A 26,801-nucleotide genomic window follows, 5' to 3' on the forward strand; every position below is an offset into this window, starting at 1 on the left:
AATCCTGGAGCAAGGTTAAACTGATCCAATCTAGCCAAATGCATATCAGTGCTATAACTCAGTGGAAGTAAATAGTGAGACTCATGAGTCCTGTATTTTGAAATTCTCCTGGAGTTGTGTTAATACGCTACAGGATGAGAAGAGCTTCATCCAAAAAGGCACTTTATTCCCTATTTAGTGTACTGTGTAGGGAATATGTGACTGACCGGCTTGATTCGGTTCTACATAGCATAATTTGGAATTGTGTTTTTTACATTGGATAAAAGAAAAGACTCAGAGAGAAGGTATATCATAGACTGCAGTTGAGGAACAATGTGAAAGTATTCTGCTTTGAAAGTTGATAAACTAGTAACCCCACTTTTGAGAAAATGACCATTGAAAGTTTTGGTACTCCTACTGGAGAGCTCTTCTTTGTCTGTCACACCCTGATCTGTTTCCCCTGTCCTTGTGATTGTGTCGCCCATCTTCCCCATTATCCCGTGTTTATATACCTGTGTTCTCTGTTTGTCCGTTGCCAGTTCGTCTTGTTTGTCAAGTTAACCAGCATTTTGTTTCTCAACTACTGCTTTTTCCCAGTCTCTCTTTTCTCGCCCTCCTGGTTTTGACCCTTGCCTGTCCTGACTCCGAGCGCACCTGCCTGACCACTCTGCCTGCCCCTGACCCTAAGCCTGCCTACCGATCTGTACCTTTGCACCCCGCTGGATTTTTGACCTCTGCTTACCCTGACCCTGACTGCCGTCTGTTACCGTTGCCTCACCTCTGCCTTGACCTGTCTATTGCCTGCCCCTATTGGATCATTAAACTATTGTTTATTTGACGTGGTCTGCATCTGGGTCTTACCTTCATACCTGATAGTCTATAGTCATTCAGCATAGTTCACACCCTCTTAAGCCTTAGCCCCACCCATGTCTTAAGGATTCCCATGTGAGGCCACGTGTTAAACAGAGTGAGTAAGGTAGTGTAGTAAACAACCAAAGATTTCAAGACAAAGTGATGAAAGTAGTAGCGAAACTACACTTTATCTAGTCCTTGGCCTATATCCTAATCTTTGTTGCAGGTCATGTTGTTCTTAACCATACTGTCTCTGATTTTATTTGATATAGAGTGTGTTTACCAAAGTTAATTTGTCACATGCTTATACATACAGAAGGTGTAAACGGTAAAGCGGCGCAGTGGTCTAAGGTACTGCATCTCAGTACAAGAGGTGTCACTACAGTCCCTGCTTCGATTCCAGGCTGTATCACATCCGGCCGCGATTGGTAGTCTCATAGGGTGGCGCACAATTGGCCCAGCGTCGTCCGGCTTTGGCCGGGGTAGGACGTCATTGTAAATAAGAATTAGTTCTTAACTGACTTGCCTAGTAAAAAAAAAATATATATATATATATATAAAAATGGTTATTTGCATAGTAGGAATATCAAAAACAGAAAATGTCAAGATAAATATTGTATAATTAGATGATTCTTACCCGACACTCTTGTCTAAATTGATGGGTCATGTGAAATAAATGCTATAACCACCACCCAGCCACATCTAAGTGGATAGGTCACTATTGTCTACACATGTTCATGAAATACAACAGATGACTGTAATCATCCCCTGACCCACCTGGCTAACTGAATGGGTCATGTAATCATCTAGTGAAGTGGAGTCTTTTGTTCAGAAATGTAACTAGCTAGCTAGCTAAACAATGAACCTAATGCTGCTTTCAAGACCACTGGGTACTTGGAAAAATACTAGGTCAAATGATGACATCAGTGGACTTAATGTCAGAAAGTAGGTGCTCTAGAAACAATTCCGAGTTGGATGACCGTTAAAAATATTTTTTCCCAATCAGAGCTAGTTTTTTTCACAGTTCACAGTTGTCTTGAAAGCACTGAAATTGGAAGTCGGAGATTTCCCAAGTTCCCACTTGTTTTGAATGCGGCAGCAATCCCAACCCATACTGATTGTCATCGCTAGCCACCATGCATGAATCTGCAGATGGCTAAAGCTAACCAACTGGGTTCAATGTTTCCTAGCTAATTAACATTAGGCTATAACCAGCAATACAAATTGTTTTCTGAGATACGAATAACATTACTACACAGATCATACATGTAACGTTAGCTAGCGAGCCAGCCAGCCAGCTAACACTAGCTAACTAATAGTACAATTTAACTTGCAATGAAAACAACTTTATGACAAAAAAACGAAACGTATAATATCTGAAAATGTAGCCATGGTTGCCCTTAGTTTGACGATGCAATCCGGAGACACATGTTTTATACAACAGTCTTCTGTGTTCACTTTTCGACTCCCTCCGCATATTTGCAATCAAATGTCAGAATTTCTCCATCTCCTTAGCTATCATACTCTGCTTCCACCAGGCACTCCACAGATTTTTAAAACTCGGTCAACTTCTTCCGTGAGAACAACACTGTTGATCGACGTTTCTTCCCCATCACTGTCATCAGAAGACTCCACAATATCTGGTGCAATGAAAATGTTACCTAAATCAGGGATTTCCTCATCGTCTGATTCATTTTCAGAGTCAGAGCGAGTTAGCATGGCACGATCGTCCTCAAGAAAGCGGAGACACTTTTGCAGTTCATGATATCTTTCAAAAAAGCTGTGGTAGAAAGGATTATCTACACATACTACACAGCTCATGTTACAGACAGAAGCATGCTACAAGGCAGACCAATCCGAACTCATCTCTTGGCATTATCTCAGACAATCATGGTTAGAGGGAAAGTTCTTGTCTTTATCCGTGGCTAAAGCAACTAGTCTTGTAATTTAACAATTTTTATTTGCATTTTCAGATGGCATACAAGTTTGTTATTAAGGCACATGAACGTTCACATGTTCCAGAAAGGATTTCTGGCAACAATAAAAAGCGCATTTTGATAAAAAATGTATATTTACGTTCAAATGCCTCTCCTGTAAAGTAGTGATGTGGGACATACACCTCATTTCCTGAAACGAGTCACAAATGGTGTCATTTGGGACGCGGCCATGTTTTAGAGCAGGAATAATATCAACACCCTCCCAGTCCCAGACCAATGTTTATTATTACTTATAATCATAAAGGGTCTGATTGGGTTTATTGAGTTATTGAATGTAGTCCATGGCCACATCCCAAGTGGTACCCTATTTCCTATATAGTGCACTACTTTTAACCAGGGCCCATAAAGCTAGTCAAAAGCAGTGCACTATGTAGGGAATATGGTGCCATTTGAGATGTAGACCATGTGGTCAATGGGCCCTGGATTAAGCAGCAATTTAAAGCACACTTATAAGGTTCACATGTGGATACGAACAATGAGCCGAATTGCTCACTTTGGCAAAACACACACTTGCACGCACACACATACACACACACACAGACAGGCACATACTGGCAGGTGTGCACGCACAAACACACACACAGAATGACTGACAGGCACATACTGGCAGGAGCACACACACACACACATTGACACACACCTCTGCCACCACAGTCTCGTCACTAATCCCACTCCCAAGCGCTAAGGACATCTCTGAGATGACAGATGGATGAGTGGAGATGATGGCTACTGGCTGAGACAGACACACTGGGTGTCAGAGGGGTGAGCTTAGATCAACGCTTCAGCAGTTTCATTGGGAGACACCGGCCACTCTGCCTTGTACTTTGCCTTTTCCGCAGGGCTGATGTGAGAAGAGCATAGAACTTTGGCTGTGACTGACTGGTTCAATAAATTTGGCTGAGTTTTCGCAAAGGTTCGTAGCACTAAGATCATCTTACATCTATTGCCAAAAATGTACTTAAGATCTTAGTGTTTCAAAGTTTTTGGAAAACACACCCCTGTATGATAAAGGTTTGGTTCTACATGGCACAGACCGAATTAGGTAAAATATAGAGTAATTTGGTCTTTCTCTCTAAAAGAGTTTCTCTCAAACTCACTTGATTGTTGAAGACCAAGTTCCAAACTCATACAAGCATTTTCACTCTGGAAGTGTAAGTTAAAGTCCACTGCAACACACGGAACACATTGCCAAATGGCTCAAATTCACTACTACCTAGCCCTTTACAGTCACAGCCTCTGTCATCACGTATACGGGTTTAAAATGGCAGGTTTGGTCATTGATAAGCACCTAAATTGAAACGCAGTGTCTGTACAGTAACATACTATATATGATGTCAGATCTCATGCCTTACAGCGTTGTATGGGTTTCAAACGACAGCCGTTCTAAACGTGTGTACCACGTGCAACAAAAAGATGCCGCCATTGCTCCTGCTAATTGGGCTATATTTGCAATTTTTTTGTAGTCTGATTGAGGGGAATGCTGTACATCGAGAGGACTCGATGAGTTCTGAAAGATGGGATGTTGAAGATTGTAATAAATACCACGTTGATGTCATAGAAGCAAATGACACACATCACAGTCCAAATGTGCCTTCAGTATCAACATTTATCATCGCTATACTTGATGTACAGTTAAAAGGATGATATTCTTCATACCCTGGATTTTACTGATTGTGAAGAAAATGTTCCACGAAACACGGATGTGAACGTTTTTCAGCGGTAGGGACTGGGAGACTAGTCATGATCGAGGGAAAGATGAACGGAGTAAAGTACAGCGAGATCCTTGATAAAAAACCTGCTCCTGAGTGCTCAGGACATCAGACTGGGGCGAAGGTTCGCCTTCCAACAGGACAACGACCCTAAGCACACAGACTTGTCCCGAAAATGCTTCGGGACAAGTCTCTCAATGTTCTTGAGTGGCCCAGCCAAAACCTGGACTTGAACCCGATCTAAAAACTCTGGAGAGACCTGAAAATAGATGTACAGTGACACTCCCAATCCAGCTTGAGAGGATCTGCAGAGAAGAATGGGAGAAACTCCAAAAATACAGGTGTGCCAAACTTGTAGCGTCATACCCAAGAAGACTCAAGGCTGTAATCGCTGCCAATGGTGCTTCAACAAAGTACTGAATAAAGGGTCTGAATACTTATGTAAATGTGATATTTCAGTTTTGTATTTGTAACGAACGTCGTAATCCTCCTCGTCTGAGGAGGAGCAAGGATCGGACCAAAACGCAGCGTGGTATGTATACATATTTATTTGAATACTTTTAAACACGAACAAAAACAATAAACAGAAAGAAACCAACGACGCTACAGTCCTGAACTTGAGAACATAAAAACATGAACGCACGAACAGGAACAATCACCCACAAACAAACAGTGAACACAGCCTACCTAAATATGGTTCCCAATCAGAGACAACGTAAAACACCTGCCTCTGATTGAGAACCATATCAGGCAAATCAGACACACCTAAACCAATGAGACACATAACATAGACTACACCCACCCAGCTCACGTCCTGACCAACTAAACAAAGACTAAACAAAGGAAATAAGGTCAGGAACGTGACAGTATTTTTAATACATTTACAAAAAATAAAAATAAAAACTGTTTTTGCTTTGTCATTGTGGGGTATTATGTGTAGATTGATGTGGGAAAAAACTATTGAATCAATTTAAGAATAAGGATGTAACATAACAAAGAGTGGAAAAAGTGAAGGGGTCAGAATAATTTCAGAATACACTGTAAATTGCTATCTGTTTGTCTAAAGTGTGTTTTGAAAGCCTAACACTGTAAGATTGTATTTTATAACTTAGCTTGTCATGTTGGCAATAGAATAAGCTTTAACCTTTGGCACGTACAAACACACAAGTATGATCATTCTGCAGCGTACGCTCAAACTGGTGTGATTAGAACACTTATTTAGAACGTCCAATTACAACTGACACAACATTCAGCGTTTGAGCAGGCCACACTGGTTTTTCACAGAAACATTTTGCACAAACAGTCTTTACAACGTTTTGTCCCCAATGTGAACCGTTTATTTTTGGATGCAATGTTTAGACATCCACAGAAGTAGCTACAGCATAACAGAATTCTCATCCAAACCAGAATATGAAGGCTACATTAGTTGTAGAGCTAACTGAGGAAAGAGTGACCTAACACAAGCGTTCATGTTTAGCTAACTCTTGGCTGACAGAAACCATAATATGAATTAGCTAATATCAATTACTATTAACTTTTTTGGTATAGGGGGCAGCATTTTCACTTTTGGATGAATTGTGCCCATAGTGAGCTGCCTCCTACTCTGTCCCACATGCTAATATATGCATATTATTATTACTATTTGATAGAACACACTCTGAAGTTTCTAAAACTGTTTGAATGATGTCTGTGAGTATAACATAACTCATATGTCAGGCAAAAACCTGAGAAAAAATCCAAACAGGAAGTGAAAATTCTGAGAGTGGTCGTTGTTAATGTCATCGCCTATTCAATTCCCTGTAATATATGTATCTGTTTGCACTTCATACGCCTTCCTCTAGATGTCAACAGTCAGTAGAACGTGGAATGAAGCTTATGCTGTGTTGTGGGACCGGATGGGAGGGGAATGAGTCAGTGGTCTGGCAGATTGCCAGTTCTTGGTCACGCGCTTTCCTCATTATATCGTCTTGCGTTCCATTACTTATAGAGACTGAAAAGAATTCTCCGGTTGGAACCTTATTGGATATAAATGATAACAACATCCTGAAGATTGATTCTCTACTAAGTTTGACCAGTTTATTCGACCTGGAATATAACTTTTTGAAGTTTTCGTCCGACGTTTGCCTGCATCTGCGTTTGGACACGTGTACTACACATGCTAGCAAAATTAGCTAATTGGACATAAGTAATGGACATTATCGAACAAAACAACGATTTATTGTGGAACTAGGATTCATGGCACTGCATTCTGATGAAGATAATCAAAGGTAAGGGAATATTTATGATGTAATTTCGTATTTCTGTTGACTCCAACATGGAGGAGAAATGTTGTTACATCTGAGCGCCGTCTCAGATTATTGCATGGTATACTTTTTACGTAAAGTTTTTTTTAAATCTGACATAGCGGTTGCATTAGGAACAAGTGTATATTTAATTATATGTAAAACATGTATCTTTCATCAAAGTTTATGATGAATATTTCTGTTATTTGACGTGGCTCTCTGTAATTACTCCGGATATTTTGGAGGCATTTCTGAACATGGCGCCAATGTAAACCGAGATTTGTGGATATAAATATGCACATTATCGAACAAAACATAAATGTATTGTGTAACATGATTTCATATGAGTGTCATCTGATGAAGATGTTCAAAGGTTAGTGATGAATTTTATCTCTATTTCTGTTTTTTGTTACTACTATCTTTTGCTGGGAAAATGGCTGTGTTTTTCTGTGGCTATGTACTGAGCTAACATAATTGTTTGGTGTGCTTTCCCCGTAAATCCTTTTTGAAATCAGACATGTTGGCTGGATTCACAACATGTGTAGCTTTAATGTGGTGTCTTTCTTGTGTGATTTCATGAAAGATTGATTTTTACAGTAATATATTTGAATTTGGCGTGCTACATTTTTTCTGGATTTTGGCCAAGTGGGACGCAACCGTCCCACCTATCCTAGAGAAGTTAACCAATCAGCACATCACAGGTGGTGTACAAGATGAGTTGGGTCTGTTTGCAGTATGCATGTTGAAGGGGGTGTGTTGTCTACCATCATTCACTTCCATTATTTCCTTCACCTCGTTTTGTTATAACATCTTTGGTCTGACAGGCATTTACATGACACCCAGAATGCATCAAGGCAATCAGACTGTTTAAATAGCCATCACTAGCACATTGGAGGCTTCTGCCTATATACATAGACTTGAAATCACTGACTACTTTAATAAATGGAACACCAGTCACTTTAATACTGTTTACATATCTTGCATTACTCATCGCATATGTATATACTGTATTCTACTGCATCTTAGTCTATGCCGCTCTGGCATTGCTCATCCATATATTTAAATATTCTTAAATCATTACTCTTTAGCTAGATTTGTGTGTATTGGGTAAATGTTGTGAAATTGTTAGATATTACTTGTTAGATATTACTGCACTGTCGGAGCTAGAAACACAAGCATTTCGCTAGACCCGCAATAACATCTGCTAAACACGTGTATAAGAGCAATAACATTTGATTTGTATGATATCGACAAACATGGCACCACATATAGCTGGCAATTAGCTTAGCATTAGCACATCATAATCAGTAAAACCTTCAAAAAAGTAGTTTACCAACATCATATACAATTGAAGTCGGAAGTTTAGATACACCTTAGCCAAATACATTTCAATTCAGTTTTTCACAATTCCTGACTTTTAATCTGAGTAAATATTTCCTGTTTTAGGTCTGTTAGGATCACCACTTTTTTAAAGATTGTGACATGTCAGAATAATAGTAGAGAGAATGATTTATTTCAGATTTGATTTTTCATCACATTCCCAGTGTGTCAGAAGTTTACATATACTCAATTAGTATGTGGTAGCATTGCCTTTAACTTGTTTAACTTGGATCAAATGTTTTGGGTAGCCTTCCACAAGCTTCCCACAATAAGTTGGGTGAATTTTGGCCCATTCCTCCTGACAGAGCTGGTGTAACTGAGCCAGGTTTGTAGACCTCCTTGCTCACACACGCTTTTTCAGTTCTGCCCATACATTTTCTATGGAATTGAGGTCAGGGCTTTGTGATGGCTACTCCAATTGTTGTCCTTAAGCCATTTTGCTTGGGGTCATTGTCCATTTGGAAAACCCATTTGCGACCAAGCTTTAACTTCCTGACTGATGTCTTGAGATTTTGCTTCAATATATCCACATCATTTTCCTGCCTCATGATGCCATCTATTTAGTGAAGTGCACCAGTCCCTCCTGCAGCAAAGCACCCCCACAACATGATGCTGCCACCCCCGTGCTTCACGGTTGGGATGGTGTTCTTTGGCTTGCAAGCCTCCCCCGTTTTCCTCCAAACATAATGATGGTCATTATGGCCAAACAGTTCTGTTTGTTTCAACAGACCAGAGGACATTTCTCCAAAAAGTACGATCTTTGTCCCCATGCGCAGTTGCAAACCGTAGTCTTGCTTTTTTATGGCGGTATTGGAGCAGTGGCTTCTTCCTTGCTGAGCGACCTTTCAGGTTAGGTCAACATAGGACTCGTTTTACTGTGGATATAGATACTTTTGTACCCGTTTCCTCCAGCATCTTCACAAGGTCCTTTGCTGTTGTTCTGGGATTGATTTGCACTTTTCGCACCAAAGTACGTTCATCTCTAGGAGACAGAACGCGTCCCCTTCCTGAGTGGTATGATGGCTGCGTGGTCCCATGGTGTTTATACTTGCGTACTATTGTTTGTACAGATGAACTTGGTACCTTCAGGCGTTTGCAAAATGTTCCCAAGGATGAACCAGACTTTTTCTTCTGAGGTGTTGGCTGATTTATTTTGATTTTCCCATGATGTCAAGCAGAGGCACCGAGTTTGAAGGTAGGCCTTGAAATACATCCATAGGTACACCTACAATTGACTCAAATGATGTCAATTAGCCTATCATCATTTTCTGGAATTTTCCAAGGTGTAAAGGCACAGTCAACTTAGTGTATGTTAACTTCTGAACCACTGGAATTGTGATACAGTGAATTATAAGAGAAATAATCTGTCTGTAAACAATTGTTGAAAAATTACTTGTGTCATGCACAAATAGAAGTCCTAACCGACTTGCCAAAACTATAGTTTGTGAACAAGAAATTGGTGGAGTGGTTGAAAAATGAGTTTTAATGACTCCAACCTAAGTGTATGGGTTAGGGTTAGCAGCGTAAAATAGGGTTTGGGTGGAACACAACGCAAATAGTCCAGGTAGCCATTTGATTACCTGTTCAGGAGTCTTAGGCCATGCGGTAGTAGAGAGAACAGTCTATGACTGGGGTGGCTGGGATCTTTGACAATTTTTAGGGCCTTCCTCTGACACCGCCTGGTGTAGAGGTCCTGGATGGAAGGCAGCTTAGCCAAAGTGATGTACTCGAACATACAAACTACCCTCTGTAGTGCCTTGCAGTCGGTGGCCGAGCAATTGCCATACCAGGCAGTGATGCAACCAGTCAGTATGCTCTCGATGTTGCAGCTGTAGAACCTTTTGAGTATCTCAGGACCCATGCTAAATATTTTTAGTTTCCTGAGGGGGAATAGGCTTTGTTGTGCCCTCTTCACAACTGTCTTGGTGTGTTTGGATCATTCTATTTTGTTGGTGATGTGGACACCAAGGAACTTGAAGCTGTCAACCTGCTCCACTACACCCCCGTCGATGAGAATGTCCTCCTTTTCCTGTAGTCCACAATCATCTCCTTAGTCTTGGTTATTTTGAGGGATAGGTTGTTATTCTGGCACCACCAGGCCAAGTCTCTGACCTCCTCCCTATAGGCTGCCTCGTCGTTGTCGGTGATCTGGCCTACCACTGTTGTGTCATCTGAAAACTTAATGATGGTGTTGGAGTCGTGCCTGGCCATGCAGTCGTGAACAGGGAGTACAGGAGGGGACTGAACACGCACCCCTGGGGGTTCCAGTGTTGAGGATCAGCGTGGCAGATGTGTTGCTACCTACCCTCAGCACCTGGGGGTGACCTGTCAGGAAGTCCAGGATCCAGTTGCTGAGGGAGGTGTTTAGTCGTAGGATCCTTAGCTTAGTGATGAGCTTTGAGGGTACTATGGTGTTCAACGCTGAGCTGTAGTCAATGAATAGCATTCTCACATAAGTGTTACTTTGTCCAGGTGAGAAAGGGAAGTGTGGAGTGCAATAGAGATTGCATCATTTGTGGATCTGTTGGGACGGTATGGAAATTGTAGAGGGTCTAAGATTTCTGGGATGAAGGTGTTGATGTGAGCCATTACCAGCTTTTCAAAGCACTTCATGGCTACGGACGTGAGTGCTACGGGTCTGTAGACATTTAGGCAGGTTGCCTAAATGGTCTGCTTGAAACATATTGGTATTACAGACTCAGTCAGGGACATGTTGAAAATGTCAGTGAAGACACATGCCAGTTGGTCAGCACATGCACGGAACACACATCCTGGTAATCCATCTGGCCCCGCAGCCTTGTGTATGTTGACCTGTTTATGGAGAGCGTGATCACACAGTTGTCTGGAACAGCTCATGCTCTCATGCATGCCTCAGTGTTGCTTGCCTCGAAGTGAGCATAGAAGTGATTTAGCACGTCTGGTAGGCTCGTGTCACTGGGCAGCTCGGGGCTGTGCTTCCCTTTGTAGTCTGTAATAGTTTGCAAGCCCTGCCACATAAGACGAGCGTTGGAGCCGGTGTAGTATGATTCAATCTTAGCCCTGTATTGACGCTTTGCCTGTTTTATGGGTCGTCACAGGGCATAGCAGGATTTCTTGTAAGCTTCCGGGTTAGAGTCCCGCACCTTGAAGCAGCAGCTCTGCCCTTTAGCTCAGTGCGAATGTTGTCTGTAATCCATGGCTTCTGGTTGGGGTATGTACGTACAGTCACTGTGGGGACGACGTCCTCGATGCATTGATAAAGCCAGTGACTGATGTGGTGTACTCCTCAATGCCATCGGAAGAATCCCGGAACATGGTCCAGTCTGTGATAGCAAAACAGTCCTGTAGTTTAGCATCTGCTTCTTCTGACCACTTTTTTAAAGACCGAGTCACTGGTGTTTCCTGTTTTAATTTTTGCCTGTAAGCAGGAATAAAGAGGATAGAGTTGTGGTCAGATTTACCAAATGGAAGGCGAGGGAGAGCTTTGTACGCGTCTCTGTGTGTGGAGTAAAGGTGATCTAAAATTATTTTTCCCTCTGGTTGCACATTTAACATGTTGATAGAAATTTGGTAGAACTCATTTAAGTTTCATCAACTTCTCTGGCCACTAGGAGTGCCGCCTCTGGGTGAGTGGTTTCCTGCTTGCTTATTTCCTTATACAGTTGACTGAGTGCGGACTTAGTGCCAGCATCTGTCCGTGGTGGTAAATAAACAGCCACGAAAAGTATAGCTGAAAACTCTAGGCAAGTAGATGCTTAATGTGAGTCTGGAAGGAGAGTTTACAGTCTAACCAAACACCTAGGTATTTGTAATTGTCAGAAACGTCCAGAGTAGTGATGCTGGACGTGCGGGCAGGTGCGGGCAGCGATCGGTTGAAGAGTTTGCATTTAGTTTTACTTGCATTTAAGAGCAGTTGGAGGCCATGGAAGGAGAGTTGTATGGCATTGAAGCTCGTCTGGAGGTTAGTTAACACAGTGTCCAAAAAAGGGCCAGAAGTATACAGAATGGTGTCATCTGCGTAGAGGTGGAGCAGAGAATCAACAGCAGCAAGAGCAACATCATTGAAGTATACAGAGAAAAGAGTCGGCCCAGAATTGAACCCTGTGGCACCCTCATAGAGACTGCCAGAGGTCCAGACAACAGGCCCTCCAATTTGACACATTGAACTCTATCTGAGAAGTAGTTAGTGAACCAGGCGAGGCAGTCATTTGAGAAACCAAGGCTGTTGAGTCTGCCGATAAGAATGTGGTGATTGACAGAGTCAAAAGCCTTGGCCAGGTCGATGAACACGGCTGCACAGTATTGTCTTTTATTGATGGCGGTTATGATATCGTTTAGGACCTTGAGCGTGGCTGAGGTGCACCCATGACCAGCTCGGAAACCAGATTGCAGTGAGGAGAAGGTACGGTGGGATTCGAAATGATCGGTGATCTGTTTGTTAACTTGGCTTTCGAAGACCTTAGAAAGGCAGGGTAGGATAGATATAGGTCTGTTGCAGTTTGGGTCTAGAGTGTCTCCCCCTTTGAAGAGGGGGATGACTGCGGCAAATTTCCAATCTTTGGAGATCTCAGACAATAGGAAAGAGAGGTTGAACAGGCTAGTAATAGAGGTTGCGACAATTGCGGCAGATAATTTTAGAAAGAGGGTCCAGATTGTCTAGCCCAGCTGATTTGTAGGGGTCCAGATTTTGCAACTCTTTCAGAACATCAGCTATCTGGTTTTGGGTGAAGGAGAAATGGGGGAGGTTTGGGCAATTTGTTGTGGGGGGTGCAGGGCTGTTGACCGAGGTAGGGGTAGCCAGGTGGAAAGCATGGCCAGCCGTAGAAAAATCGGTGGTGACATTTATCGGTGGTGACAGTGTTTCCTAGCCTCAGTGCAGTGGGCAGCTGGGAGGAGGTGCTCTCATTCTCCATGGACTATTTAGTGTCCCAGAACTTTTGGGAGTTTGTGCTACAGGATGCAAATTTCTGTTTGAAAAAGCTAACCTTTCATTTCCTAACTGCCTGTGTATAAATAAATATAAATGCCTGTGTATAAATAAATAAAAGCTGAAATAAATGTACTATTATTCTGACATTTCACATTCTTAAAATAAAGTGACGATCTCTAGTCTGTTGAATGAAAGCCCCATCCAACAGACTAGGGCATTTTTACTAGGATTAAATGTCAGGAATTGTGAAAAACTAAGTTGAAATGTAAACTTCTGACTTCAACTGTATAAAAGCAAACCTTGATTTCATATTTAAAGAAAATCTTGAAAGGGTAGTGGAATGGGATTAGTGTGGTATGTGTGAGAAGAGTCCAATACTTTCACTTTTATGCATTACAAATCACATTATTATGGGCGCACCACCTCTCCTAAGAAACCTGCATACACATTGTTTGAAGTACAATTGACCAACATAGCTACTGTCGTAGGTCAAAGCTGTGTGCTGTAAAACCTTGGTAGAGCATGGGTGGAGTAGGCATGCTGGCGCTCATGTCAATTTCTTATTTTTTTCGGCTTCAGACCAATGCCTACTTCTCACTTAAAAACATGTTTTTGTTTTTAATTACATGTAATTGGAGCTGCTTAATCTGCCAAACTATTCTACTACAGTATTTCACTGTAACGTGAAGTGTTCAATCAAGGTCAGGATAGGCTACACTGCAGAAACAAGTCACTCCTGGCAATTTGGCTAATGACCAGAGTCCATTTAGAATTGCTTTCCCCACAATAGAAAAATGTATTGCTATTTAATCACGGGAAAGCACGTTTTGGGATCTTGTCTCGGTTATCTCTCTGTAATTTGTGAATAAGGCCAACAAAAAAAATGTAAAGTGAAGCGTAACAATATCTGGGCCCTCTGGGTCGATTCCAGAAAGAGCCCCATCCAACAGACGAACAGGGAACTATATCTCTTTGACTCCCTCCCGGCCCACATCACTCGATATAATTGATTACATGGCAATTGTGTCTGACTTCCTCACTGACAACCCTTCTTGAGGCCAGCGCCAGCCAGGGCCCCAGTTGCAGTCTGGAGCTGCCTGAGCCGATCTGTGGATTATCACGGCAATCAATTAGAGATGTATACATCTCTCCCCAGCTCACCATGAAAAAGCCATTGGACCTTAGCGGAGTGATCAGGGGACATTCGGCTCTGTCAGGGATGGAGGGAGGGACAACGCTGCTCTGATGAGCTGAGCCATCCCTCAATTTCATCTCTGTAGTCTCACTCCAGTGACACTGTGTTTAGAAAGGCTGTTGCCCGACTCAGCATTCCTGAGTATAGTATGGCAACAGTGGGATGACGTGACAGCATGTGGAGAGTACTGTGGGTACAATAGACCACACAGGAATAATGAAGGTCTGTGCGTGTGTGTGCGTGTGTGTGTGTGGTTTTATAGTGCTATGCTGAAACTATGCACATTGCACACTCTGGGCTGGAAATTGCTGTCGATGTTTGTTCACTCATGTAATTTAGAATGACACTTTTGTAAACACACATTACAAGGTGTGAAACCCTTTTCCACAGCACAGTGCAACACTGTGTATGATATAGATACTTTCTCATGTTCATGTGGTGAAGTGACATATTTCCAATCAACTTTGAGAGATTGGTAAGTATCAGATACATGATTTGAGCAGAGGAGCAGAGGAAGTGGGATGCTGCTATCCTGGTCCCAGATCTGTTTGTATTTTATAACTTATGGACGTGACAATTATATCAAACAGAAACAGTTCTGGGACCAGGTTAGGCTACTGCAGGAATAGTAACAAACATGTTCCTCTGCTTCTTTTCAGTGTTACTGGACTAGAGCCTGAGCCTCATCTCAGAGGAGATGGAGAGGTGGGGTACAGGACAGATGCCAGGAAAACTCTCCTCTCCCCCAGTAGCTCCCGGAGGCCCCTTTGATCCTGCGGGATGTCGGGGGATGCACTGACACCTCCAAAACAGGCACATGGGAGGAAAAGAGGGATCCGGGGAGAGGGTAAATATCGGGACAGGACGGGAGCGCTGTGAGTTGTTGCGCCTGGTCCCACTTGCCCTGTCACTATCACTCAGCTGTCACTACCACCCGCCACCGATTGTTCTATCTGTAATTTGGACAAAGACAATAGCTGTCAAAAGCACCCTATTCCATATTTAGTGGACTACATTTGACCTGGGAATAGGGTGCCATTTGGGTGCCATTTTTCTCAATAGGATGAACAATAGTTAGAAATCCTCCTCACTAAAAGGGATTGTGCTAGTACACCTGTTCAAATAGCCGCAAACAAAACCAAAAGCCCTATTTGTCATAGCAGCACCAGCTGACAGCTTAAAAAGATTTTGTTTTACTAAAAAGGGTTTGCAAGAAAATAAATTGAGTGAAACTTCATGAAGAGAACATTGTCAGTGTCCCAGTAAACTTGGAGTCACGCAATATGTTATGTTGTACTACCACCACGACATGGAAAACATGCAGAGTTTATAGGCAGATGGAATAAGCTATGATGAACTTTATAACTTATTTCATAACTTATGGTGGTTAAGTGCACAGTGATGAAATGAAAATATCGAGGGTAGGCCATTATTTTAATGATGCCGTTTACATGATGATCGGTGCTTGGCTGCCAATTATCGAATAAAAATTATTGCTTTTAATCATATCTCATCATACAAGTACCCTTGTCCACTTTATCAGCGAATTGTTGTCTATAGAGCATGCACCAAAACCAACTCGCTAGAGTTGAAAATGCAATGGTAACACATTGAACTTTTTTTATTCAGTACATGAAAACTTAAGCACAAAAGTGCTTTTATATGGACTGATGGAAACACCTCCGGTGTGAAAATGTGCATATTTTAAATTGGAGGGAAACTTAGCTTGTGATAACAATGCCATTCTCACTTACTGATATCCGACTGTTAATTTGTTTTTTGAGAGTAAATCTTGGAAGAGGAATAGTGATGCATTTCTTTCCTGGTGCTTGTTCTCTAAAAGGCTTGGATCAATAAGCTGTCAGTCCACAGAAAGGCTTTAGACTAAAGAGTGACTCATATACATACATACTACTGCTTGTCTACCAATTAACCAAAAAATAATAAACTGTCAAAAACTGTATTTTTGTCAATCGAAAGGCACATGATATCAATTAACACGTAAAGCCTAGAAAAGAAAAATGTAGACCTACACAACACGGTTCATATTGACATATACCAAACATCAGTTTTGATGTCATTATTAGTCCCTCTTCTCTCCATAACCCTCTATTTTACTTCAATGTAAACTCCAATTAACGCTGACACATCAACACCCATACTGTACATAAAAAAAACTGCACTTTTTAGCCCCACAGGCTACAGCTCTTAAAATACCTGCCTGTGGGTCTATGTCCCAACGCATATGGAAAATAAGTATGTGTAAATAAATATGGTATATTTGGACAATGTTTGAATGGCACCATATTCCCTATAGTGCACTATTTGTGACCAGGGCATGACACCCTATTCCCAATACTTGTTTTATATGCATCCCAAATGGCATCATATTCCCTATATAGTGCACTAATCCAGAGCCCTTAGTGTAAAAGTAGTACACTAAATATGGTGCCATTTGGGACGCATCGTAGGTCCCTATCCCTTTCTCCCACTTGGCCATTATCTGCTAGAATGCGCTTGGAAAAGCTGTCCATATCAGACAACATAAACACAGCTGTCAGAGGGCACCAGATAGCCTGCAGAGACTCATTCATCTATTTGTTTGTATCCCCTGTATACCTGGTCAAAAGTAGTGCACTACATAGGAAATAAGGGGCCATTGGGAACACGACATTTCTGTTAGGTCCTCCCTGGTCTAGTTGAGCAAGAGTATGTCGCTGTGTAGTCTGCAGTCTATATCAGTCTCACAGTCAACAGATCAAAACACCCCATTTAGTGTCTGCTTTGAACTATATATAGGCTACACCTGACCTTTGGCTCCTAACCAGTTTACACACAACTATAAACCCAAGCAGGCACACGCACACGCAGAATTGTGCATATGAAAACCATAACTGGCACACAGATCGGTAGAAATGGTAAGATAAATTGTAGCCTATTTACGGAATATTCAGGAGAGTAAAGGCAGAATCTCCAAAAGCCCGCAGGTGCGGGAAAGGGATGGTTGGGTCAGGTTTAAGGTTTTTATTTTCTTGTTATATTGATCTCTGGCTCCCTCTTGAGTCAATTGTGTCTTATTTCATCAAACAGTGTGCTTAACGCATCAGACAAGCTCAACAAATAAAGTTTATTTTATTGGAACACATAGGGTGTCTATATATGGAAAAATACATGTATAGAAATGTCGACCAATCGATTGGTTGAAAGAACAGATGACTTTTGATGAACCAAGATTTTTCATAGTTGGGGACAGCCCTAATGCACACACACTCTCTCTCTCTCTGATATGGTATTGGAACTGACCCTGTATATAAGCTTCTTACTTTCTAGTGTTCTTATTTATTGTGTGTTTTTGTTCTACATTGATTACTGCATTGTTGGGTTTGGAGATGACAAAAAAGGCATTTCACTGTACTTGTGCACCTGACATTAAAACTTGAAACTCTCTCCTCCCCTAAAGTCAGGAAGTAAATTAAAATTACAATTCAATAATTGAAAAAAAAGGGCATTTATTTTCAATAACTTCTCAATAAAACTGAGCGCTCTGGAGCAGGTTTTCATCAAGGATCTTTCTGTACTTTGCTCCATTCATCTTTGCCTCGATTCTGACTAGTCTCCCAGTCCCTGCCACTGAAAAACATCCCCACAGCATGTTGCTGCCACCACCATGCTTCACCGTAGGGATGGTGCCAGGTTTCCTCCAGACGTGACGCTTGGCATACAGGCCAAAAAGGTCAACCTTCATTTCGTCAGAACAGAGAATCTTGTTTTTAGGTGCCTTTTGGAAAACTCCAAGCGAGCTGTCATGTGCCTTTTACTGAGGAGTGGCGTCTGTCTGGCCACTCTACCATGAAGGCCTAATTTGTGGAGTGCTGCAGAGATGGTTGTACTTCTAGAATGTTATCCCATCTCCACGGAGGAACTCTGGAGCTCTGACAGGGTCACCATCGGGATCTTGGTCACCTCCCTGTCCATGGCCATTCTTCCCCGATTGTTAACTTTTGCTAGGGGTCCAGCTCTAGGAAGAGTCTTGGTGGTTCCAAACTTCTTCCATATAAGAATGAAGGCCACTGTGTTCATAGGTACAGTTGAAGTCAGAGATGTACATACACCTAGGATGGAGTCATTAAAACTCGTTTTTAAACCACTCCACAAATGTCTTGTTAACAAACTATAGTTTTGGTTGGTTATCACAATTCCAGTGGGTCAGAAGTTCACATACACTAAGTTGACTGTGCCTTCAAACAGCTTGCAAAATTCCAGAAAATTATGTCATGGCTTTAGAAGCTTCTGATAGGCTAATTGACATCATTTGAGTTAATTGGAGGTGTACCAGTGGATGTATTTCAAGGTCTACCTTCAATCGCAGTGCCTCTTTTGCTTGACATCATGGGAAAATCAAAAGAAATCAGCTAAGACCTCAGAAAAGGAATTGTAGACCTCCACAAGTCTGATTCATCCTTGGGAGCAATTTCCAAACGCCTGAAGGTACCACGTTCATCTGTACAAACAATAGTACGCAAGTATAAACACCATGGGACCACAAAGCCGTCATACCGCTCAGGAAGGAGACGAGTTCTGTCTCCTAGAGATGAATGTACTTTGGTGCGAAAAGTGCAAATCAATCCCAGAACAACAGCAAAGGACCTTGTGAAGACGCTGGAGGAAGCCGGTACAAAAGTATCTATATACACAGTAAAACGAGTCCTATATCGACATAACCTGAAAGGCCGCACAGCAAGGAAGAAGCTACTGCTCCAAAACCGCCATAAAAAAGCCAGACTACAGTTTGAAACTGCACATGGGGACAAAGACTGTACTTTTTGGAGAAATTTACTCTGGTCTGATGAAACAAAAATAGAACTGTTTGGCCATAATGACCATCGTAATGTTTGGAGGAAAACGGGGGAAGCTTACAAGCCAAAGAACACCATCCCAACCGTGAAGCACGGGGGTGGCAGCATCATGTTGTGGGGGTGCTTTGCTGCAGGAGGGTCTGGTGCACTTCACAAAATAGATGGCATCATGAGTGAGGAAAATTATGTGGATATATTGAAGCAACATCTCAGACATCAGCCAGGAAGTTAAAGCTTGGTCGCAAATGGGTCTTCCAAATGGACAATGACCCCAAGCATACTTCCAAAGTTGTGGCAAAATGGCTTAAGAACAACAATGTCAAGGTATTGGAGTGGCCATCACAAAGCCCCTCAAAGCCCCTCAATCCTATAGAAAATTTGTGGGCAGAACTGAAAAAGCGTGTGCGAGCAAGGAAGCCTACAAACCTGACTCAGTTACACCAGCTCTGTCAGGAGGAATGGGCCAAAATTCACCCAACTTATTGTGGGAAGCTTGTGGAAGGCTACCACAAATGTTTGACCCAAGTTTAACAATTTAAAGGCAATGTTACCAAATACTAATTGAGTGTATGTAAACTTCTGACCCACTGGGAATGTGATGAAAGAAATAAAAGCTTAAATCACTATTATTCTGACATTTCACATTATAAAAACAAAAAAACACCCGCAATAACATCTACTAAATATTTGTATGCGAACAATAACATTTATTTGATTTAAAGAAATTACTTGACATTAATGATTACTTCTAGAGTTTGATGTGAAGGCTTTCAACCTGCTTCTATCTGAAGGCACGTTGATCTACGATGTGTTCCCTCTATAGTGCACTACTTTACAAATTGTGGGTTCATTTGGGATGCAACCCCATACTCCACTATCCTGTATAGGTATTCCATAAGGAGAGAGAGAGAGATTTAAACTAGCTCTCTTTTTATTCCACTCTCGTTCTTCCTTTCCCCCCCCCCCTGCTATACAGTAAACCCCACCCTGCTCCCTCCCCTGTTACTCTTTGGACACTGTATCTGTATCTCACTGTATCTGCAAGCCATTGCTACTATATCCCTCATATTGTGTTTCATTTGAGCCTGTCGCTCACAGAGACTGTCAGATATGGCCCCCTTCATTTCAAATGATATTTTTCCTCCCCCTCTCGTATTTTGAGTGGATTCAGCAAGAGTGACAGACACTCCGAGAGAGAGCGACTGTGTCAGAGGTTTGCTGTTTCCACACTGCAGAAAAACAGGAGCGTGAGAGAGAGGGAAACGATACACAACGAGCTAATGTTTCTTTCTCCTACACTTATTTCTAAGATAAGGAGAAAACAAATGAGTAGCAGCACTTCAAATTATATTGACTCACTGGACAGATAATGTGGTAGACTGTGTGTGTGTGCGTGTAAATTAATCCCAAATGGTCTTGGAGATGGTTATGCACAGGCCATTTCATCCACTGGCCAACTACAGAATTGAAGCTTGTGACCCCCGAAAGCAGAGGGCTGTTACAGGCCGTGAGTTCAGTGCAATATCATTCAGCACATTGGCCCAGCAATACAGAAGTACATACAGCAACATAGAAGTTCAAAGGCTTTGATACAGAGAAAGAAGAGATACCCTGCATGAAATCCCTCTTGGATGACTGAAGTTGGATACAGTGGTTTAACGCCTGTCTTGGTGATATTGTTCTATTCTGAAACTTTTTGAAAAGCTAGATGACACCTTTCTTTTTTCTCAATGACAGCATTGAAAAAGAGTGCAAGTTAAAGTTTATTCTGCCTGGGCGATACCAATATCTACATAGCGCATTGATGTGAATCACACTGCTGCTATTTCTGCCTTACTGACTGTGGTTGTTGTGGATGGCTGTTTACAAATGTATGTGTATTTTAACTAGGGCTGACCCCACTGGTCGATTGTTTGGTTGATAGGCTGTTGGTCGACCGAGAATTTTTTTTAGTCGAACAGTTGCAAAAAAAATTTTTTTTATGGCACATCTTGATTGACGCCTGTCTCAGTGGACTAATCCATTGCAGAGGCCGCGGGATGGCACACCAGTATCACCAGTAGTATATTTACCGTTAATTCCCATCATTTCTAATCCACAATGTTGGTTTGGTTACTGTAATTTCTGTACCATTGGATAGAAAACACGTTGAAGTTTGAAGAAATGTTAAAATAATGTATGAGACTATAACACAATTGATATGGTAGGAGAAAATCCAAAGATTTTTTTTTTTGAGATCTCATGCTCTTACAATGGAAAGCTATGGGTCCTATGGGTCCTATGCAATTCCAGCTCCCATATTGCAAGTCCTGTGGATGTCAACAGTCTTTGTTCAAAGTTTCAGGCTTGTTTCTTCCAAAACGAGGAAGAATTTTAAGTCTGTGGGCGCGCGACGAAGAGGACGCGCACTTGCTAATTTTACTTTTCTAGTGAACATACTTCTTTCCATATGAAATATTAGTTTAAAACTTCTTAAGACTAGGGGGCGGTATTTTCGTTTTTGGCTAAAAAACGTACCCATTTCAAACTGCCTATTTCTCAGCCCCCGAAACTATAATTGTCAGATTAAGATAGAAAACACTCTAAAGTTTCCAAAACTGTCTTAATATTGTCTGTGAGTTTGTGAAACAGAACTGATATTGCAGGTGAAAACCGGAGGAAAATCCAATCAGGAAGTGCCCCTGTTTTTGAAACCTCTCTGTTCCTATGCATCCCTATTGCCCATTTAAAGGGATATCAACCAGACTTTTTTATGGCTTCCCTAAGGTGTCAACAGCCTTTAGACATAGTTTCAGGCTTTTATTTTGAAGAATGACCGTGAACGACCACATTGCGTAAGTGGATAGGTGGGGGCTCTCAGAGTGAGTTGTGCGCAAAAGGGAAAGGCAGCCATTGCTACTCCTGGTCCTAGTGAAAAGCCAACTTTCCCGGTTGATATATTATCGAATAGATATTTGAAAAACACCCTGAGGATGGATTATAAAAAACGTTTGACATGTTTCTGTGGACATTATGGATATAATTTGGAATTTTTGTCTGCGTTGTCGTGACCGCTCTTTCCGGTGGATTCCTGGGCATAACGCAGCAAACTAACGGAGGTATTTGGATATAAAAAATATCTTTATGGAACAAAAGGAACATTTGTTGTCTAACTGGTAGTCTCGTGAGTGAAAACATCCGAAGATCATCAAAGGTAAACGATTAATTTGATTCCTTTTCTCATTTTCGTGACCAAGTTACCTGATGCTAAGTGTACTTAATGTTTTGTCGAGCGATCGATAAATTTACACAAACGCTTGTATTGCTTTCGCTGTAAAGCATAATTTTAAAATCTGAGACGACAGGTGGATTAACAAAAGGCTAAGCTGTGTTTTGCAATATTTCACTTGTGATTTCATGAATATGAATATTTTCTAGTAATATTATTTACCTGTGGCGCTATGCTACGCTATGCTAGTCAGCGTTTCTGATGACAATTATCCCGGATCTGAGATGGGTGGTTCAGAAAGGTTAATTACATTCTAGGGTACCTGAGGACTAAATAGAAATGTAGTTTGACTTGTTTTAACAAAATTTAGCGGTAGCTTTTTGGATTACTTTGTCTGCATGTTGAACTCAAATCGATGGCACCAACTAAACAGACTTTTTGGGATATAAAGAAGGATTTTAACTAACAAAACGACCCCGCGTGTTGCTGGGACCCTTTGGATTGCAAATCAAAGGAAGATTTTCAAAAAGTAAGTGATTACTTAATCGCTATTTGTGAGTTTTATGAAGCCTGTGTGTCACGACTTCCTCCGAAGTCGGTCCCTCTCCTTGTTCGGGCGACGTTCAGCGGTCAACGTCACCGGTCTTCTAGCCACCGCCGATCCACCTTTCATTTTCCATTTGTTTTGTCTTGTCTTCCCACACACCTGGTTTCAATCCCATCAATTACATGTTGTGTATTTAACCCTCTGTTCCCCACATGTCCTTGTCCGGTATTGTTTTTTGTAAGTGCTTGTGCACGTTATGTCAGGGGTTTTGTCCCATTATGATTGTTGTGTTTTGTTCAGTGATTTTTATCATTAATCTGCACCGTTGGAACACAGTCTTTGCTCTCCTGCGCCTGACTTCTCTACCGCCAGTACGCACGCCTTACACTGGGCTGGTTGAAAAATATGTTGATGGGGGGGGGGGGTGCCGTCCTCAAACAGATGCATGGCATGCTTTAGCTGTAAAGCCTATTGTAAATCAGACAATGCAGTTAGATTAACAATAATTTAAGCTTTTAACCAATAGCATGTAAATCTTTGGTGGGGCAAAAATAATAATAATAATAATCATTATGCATTCCAGCAAAGCTACTACACAACACTAAACAATAATTAATTGCACTATAAAGGTGACACGGTGCCCACAAACTGTTAGGGCCTACATAAATCTGTCCCAACAGCAGAGTCCCAACAGCAGTCCCAACACCTTACCACTGCTACACCTGGCTATCAGCAGAACCTTGTCTGGCAGCGAAACAGTTTATTCAGCCTCATTTACTGCCTTTTTGAAAAACATAGCTGATATGGCTGACTTGTTTAAACAAATGTGGTTTCTACTGACAATTGAGATGTACAAACTATCGCATAAGGGAACGACGAGCAGATAAGAGGCCATCTGTAATTTCGATTTTGACTTAATGAGCGAGCTAGGACGGACGTTGTCAATATAACTATTTGTTCAGCACTTTTGAAATGTACAGCGACGTAATTCAGAACATGGGCCGTTCTTACAGTATTCTCCCTGTACACCAAGTCAGAACCGTAGGATACATAACGGGGGCATATAAGCAGAATGAAAGCGCTTACAATATTCGATGATTACATTTCTCTAAAACAGGCTATAGGCTAATTAAAAGTGGAAAAGGGCCCAAATTATTAGCGCGAGGCACATGGGCTACTAACAGCTTACTACACAACATACACTTAGTAACGTTATTACTTTCTTAGTTACAGTATACATATCTCCCTGGAATATTACATCATTTAAGCAGCAGCATACAATACCTTTTAGGACTCACGCTGTTGTGCTGTGCTCACTTCCTTCCAAACCACTCATTGTTGAATTTGCAATTCCCAACTTGTTGTGTAATGTTTAAGTCCAATGACCGATGAGCACTGATAAGTTTTATCATTCATTTCTCTTCATTATTTATCTTCATATGACAAGGATTTAAATGAATTTACAAGTAGATTGTCGACTTGATTCATGATGATGACTCCTAGCTAAGATTTTGAAAGTATGATGTTGACATGATCAGTCCAATCAATGCTACTGTACATATAACGTGATTTGACATCATTGTATCTGTGGTCAATGACCTTGAGCCATGCATAAATACTGGTGTATATAGTAAATTACGGTATACCGCCCAGCCCTAGTTTGTATGCGGCTTTATTAACTCAATTATATATATTATTTTTTTTACATTGTTTGCAAACTGATATGTGACACATATTAATGCGAAAATAACATGAAAAACAGGGAAGCCCAAAATAGTTGTATTTATTTATATATTTTTTGCTAAAAATGCGGGGCTCAAAACACCCACCTCATCTGAATGACCGGTCGCTGCTGCCACACACCAATACATGGATTTAACAGTCAAACGACCACTTAAAAAGCAGCCCATCGTTGTCACTGTTGATATCCTATGCTGCGTCGTGATGCGTTTAAGTTAACAGAAAAAGTGTCCCGTTCCCTTTTCCATGATGGAAGCCTCCCGAAATCAACTGTTAACCTTCCACAATATAGATATAAGCCTTCTACAAGTTCTCATCGAACTAACCATGTATAGATTATTCAAAGTTTCCATGTGGCCTTTGAATAGTGTTAGTTTAAACAGCGCTACACCCCAAAAGTTTGCCCCCTGTTCTATTGATTTTTATCGAGATATCGATCAAAGTGATTAACAAAAAGCGTTGCATTGCACTTACCACCTTGGCGACCCACTTAAATCAAAGTGCAACACTTCAAAATGTTGAGCTGTCTTCTACAAATTGTCCTCAAGCTAGTGATGTACACATTATTCCCAGATTCCGTATGGTTTTTGAGCTGTGTTTAATAGTTTTAACTGGACGTGCAACCTCATCTCCACCCTCTCGCAACTGATTTTAAGGTCATATCAATATGAGTGATTGACAAATAAGTGTTGCGTTTCTCTTTCCCGTTTGGCAACCTCCAAATCAAAATGCATCACTCTAAATTATAACTGTCCTCATCAGGTTGTTCTCCAACCAGTGATGTAAAAAATATATCCAGTTTCCATGTGGATTTTAAGTTGTTAGTTTCAACAGGACGTACAACCTGATTTCCCCCTAATCGATATTAGTGATGTATTGCCACTTGTCAAAACAGGGTTTTTGGAGCGTGTGCAATTTATAAGGTGCTCGTAAAAATAATATACAAAAATATAAACACTATTGTTGCACATGTATGTGTAGATAGTATCTTAAATGTTTATGTTTTCAATATATCACCAACTGTTTCTGCATATTGGTTATTGATTTGGACACCTTAAAACTATGTTTTGACATTGGGCTATTTATCAAAATGTCTTGTCAACAGGAAACAGCGACAGCATGCATCATTTTCAACTTAAGTTTTAGGAATATAAATTTAACTTTCAGCATTAATTTCCAATGGTATTGCTGAATCAGTCCAAAAATGTGCTGCGATTGATTGATTTTGATGATACCAGAAATCGCCAAAACGGGTTTGCCCTGCCTACTAGCAAGCAAGTCCAGAAATAAGCAACCAAGTAGCCTAAAAACGTGCCTATAGGCTACCCTCTATCAATCGGTTAGGTGACACAGTACACAAAAACCATCAAAGTATCAGTTACTCAATTCATTGTGCTCATTGCTCTATACTGCGATTGCTTTTACGCAACCAAATTTTGTTAATTATCACATCTTCATCATCTAATCTTACCTGCCTTGTCCGTGTCCGTTGGGGCTAAGTGCCTTGAGATTCGATCGAAGGTCCTGCTGTGATGCGTTACGAAGTAAACGCTATAGGTAGGCTACTTATTTACGCTCCTCTCTCTCTCTCTCTCTCTCTCGCTCTCTCTCTCTCTCGCTCTCTCTCTCTCTCGCTCTCTCTCTCTCGCTCTCTCTCTCTCGCTCTCTCTCTTCTTCTCTCCCTCTCACAACAAAAATTCCACCTCCAGTCGAAAATTTCACGTCTTGGCTCTGGCTCTCCACTTCAACTTCACCTCAGCATAGGCTACAGCAAATTCCGACACGCGCTGCCCTGTTCCGTGCGCACTTACTATTTTCCTGCACCAACTCCCGTTTTGCTTCTCCCTGTGTTGTAGCATTTTATAAACTGATGGTTTGAGCCCTGAATGCTAATTGGCTGAAAGCCGTGGTATACCAGACCATATACAGGGCTATGATTTTTTTTTAAATGTTTTAATTACTTTGGTAACAAGTTTATAATAGCAATAAGGCATCTTGGGTAATTGCTGTGTGTATATGGCCAATATACCATGGCTAATGGCTGTATTTATAATTGGCTCATTCATCCCCCTCCTCTCCCCTGTAACTATTCCCCAGGTCGTTGCTGCAAATGAGAACGTGTTCTCAGTCAACTTACCTGGTAAAAT

At 41.4% G+C, this 26,801-nt stretch overlaps 1 protein-coding gene across 2 annotated transcripts in view; it reads right to left on the minus strand.

Moving 5' to 3' along the window:
- cdh23 (cadherin-related 23) overlaps nt 1-26,285 on the minus strand; it is a 727,760-nt gene extending 701,475 nt beyond the window's left edge. The window contains exon 1 of one of the 2 annotated variants that reach the window (XM_071379722.1): nt 26,126-26,285. The gene's annotated coding sequence lies outside the window, so the exon portion shown is untranslated. The remainder of the gene's footprint in view (nt 1-26,125) is intronic. The other variant, XM_071379721.1, reaches the window with a different exon arrangement.
- Nucleotides 26,286-26,801: the final 516 nt, after the last annotated feature.

The sequence above is a fragment of the Salvelinus alpinus genome, chromosome 32 (assembly GCF_045679555.1).
Source record: "Salvelinus alpinus chromosome 32, SLU_Salpinus.1, whole genome shotgun sequence".
Classification (NCBI taxonomy): Eukaryota; Metazoa; Chordata; class Actinopteri; order Salmoniformes; family Salmonidae; genus Salvelinus; species Salvelinus alpinus.